Here is a 2839-nt window from a genome sequence, read left to right on the forward strand (position 1 = left end):
GCATAAGATATTTGTGATCTAGTATGGCCCGACTTCATCTTGAAGCTTTGACTTCAAAGTCCGTCTTGAAAATCTCCGTGGGAGGCACCATTTTCTTCAAATAGGATAAGCTATAACTAATTACAACTATTTGATGGTTCGCAGACCATATTTGAATTGAAAAATAACTTTGGTACTTTAGACCAATTACATTCAAATTAATGGTACGCAGACCATATTTTCTATCCTATTTGGGCCATACTAGTCACTTCATAACCTGCAAAACAGTACATATACAATATATACCATTCACCCATTCATTATCATGAATGGCCCACATAGCTGGTTAGTAAAACACATTATGCATCACGTAAACATTTGCAGCAATTAATCAAGGGCACCAATAATCTACCAATTATTCAGTCCTTATTAATTCTAATCAAGTTGTTTTAACCTTAAGGATTTGTAGACCTAATCAAGAGTTTATGACTAAAAAGCGCTCCCACTTAAACCAATAAATTCATATGCTTTACCAATTTTAAACATAAAAATGTATTTCTAGTCCAACCGGAAACATACAAATTTAATTAAAATTTAAAGCTCATATCAATTTATAATTGAATCCAAAAATTTAATTTAATTTCAGTCGTATTTAAATTAATTCATGATTTTAATTTTAGTAAAATAATTAGAATAAATAACATTTATTATAATTATAATATTCAAAATTAAAATCCAAGAAAATAATTCAAATTATTAATTTTAAAATCAATTAAAATTACGTGAACTGAATGAAGGAAATAATGCCCTTGGTCCAAGTATGCATTCTATGTTAAGTCTAATAAATGCGGTTCAGTATTAATTAACAAGTTAATAATTCAGTGAGATCAAGTGAGCTGAATGCCTAGCTAGAGGCCGCTTCAGTTCAAGTGGAATTAATGATATTAATCCACAGCTTACTCTTGACTGAACCCGTAGGGTCACACAAATAGTACGTAAACGGATCAAGTATTTAATGGCATTAAATACTCCATCTATGAATATTCGGAACCGACGGATCTTGGTTTCAGTGGGAGCTAAGATCGTCACAGGCAAGAAATGAATACTCCGGAAACGATGATATTGCCGGAAACGGAAATATGGATCGTATCGGAAATATGAATATTATCCAAGTCGTAGATGTTGCCGGAAACGGAAACATGGTACGTATCGGAAAATATTATTGGAAATGGAAATATTACCAGAATCGGAAATATTGCCGGAAACGGAAATATTGTCAGAATCGGAAATATTGCCGGAATCCGAAAATAATTCCGGAAACGGAAATATTAAATATTTGTTCGAAACGGAAATTAATTCCGGAATCGGAAATATTAAATATTGTTCGTATCGGAAATAGATTCCGGAAATGGAAATTTAATCGGAAGCGTATCGTACGAATTAGCATCGGACGAGGCCTGCCGGACGAAGGCCCAGCACGAAGCCAGGCCGTCGCCCAGCAAGCACGCACGCCACAAGCCCAGCGCGCGCCAAGGCCACGGATGCGTGGGCCTTGCTGCGTGGGCTGCAGCTCGCACGCATGGGCAGTCCTTGTGGCTGCCGTGTGTGTGTGAGTTTGTGCTCATGCGTGATTCCTGAATCTGCAAGAGTCAGTATATGATTAAATGTCTATTCCTAATTGGATAAATTAATTAAATAGAATTCATGTAGGATTCTAATTCCAATTAATTCGCATCCTACTAGGATTACGATTCCTTTTCCATAACTCTATAAATAAAGGCCTAGGGGTCATAATTTATATACAAGTTTCAAAGTATTCAAAAGTGAGTTTTTTGAGAGAGAATCAAACACACATCTTGCTCAAAAGTGCCGAAATTTTCTAGTACCTTAAGGGCGATTCTAGTTGGTCAATCTTAAGGCGGATCCGGACGTGCTGTGGACTATCTACGGAGGGACGACACTTGGAGTCCTAAAAGACTTGTTCTTGTTCGGTTCGGGCGCAGCTAGGGAGGGCACGCAACAAAGAGTATGCATCTAATTATGCTATATGATTATGTGTAAATAATATGTTTCCTGGGTTAATGGTTGTTTCCGCATGATCTATGTAAATGTCATATGTATCATAACCTAACAGTGGTATCACGAGCCCCTTATTATTTTCATAATCTAAATTGCATGAACATGGTTAAATATTACAAATTTGCAAGAATTAAAAGGGGTGATTAATTTTCGTAATTGTTAATTAATTGCAAATTGCGTTTATTTAATTATATGTACGCAGTTTTTCGGCAGTTTCTTCATTACTCATCCGATTTGAGTGATTTTTGTGTCAATTCCGCATGTAAAAGGCATTCTAAAATTTTGACAAAAATAGTATTTTTCTGCCGAACCCAGAATTCTCAAATTCGAAGCCTAACTATGACTTTTCGAAGGTTTTAGTTTTTCGGATGCAAAATTTCGTAAATTTAAGATGTTAAATTAAATATTTGCGATTCCTGTTGATAAATCTTGAATTTTTGATTGACCTACTGCATATGTTTAACAAGTTTGAATGCCTAGTCTTGTTAATTATGCAATCTAATTTGTAATTATGATTAATTTGTTGAAAATTAGAATAATTTAGAATTAATTTGATTTTCATAATTAATTGTAATTTAATTAGAAACCTATGATTAAAAACCACCATAAAAGTTGTAAATTTACGATAAATTTTAAATTTTTATGACCTAGACTTGAATCCATAACAATCGGAAATCAATTGGATAATAAATTTTCGATTTTTCGCCCTAAAATTATGAAATTAATAATATTTATTAATTTGTCATTAATTTTAAATATAAATTTTAAATTTTCTTGCGAT

Source organism: Spinacia oleracea, chromosome 6 (genome assembly GCF_020520425.1).
Source record: "Spinacia oleracea cultivar Varoflay chromosome 6, BTI_SOV_V1, whole genome shotgun sequence".
Classification (NCBI taxonomy): Eukaryota; Viridiplantae; Streptophyta; class Magnoliopsida; order Caryophyllales; family Amaranthaceae; genus Spinacia; species Spinacia oleracea.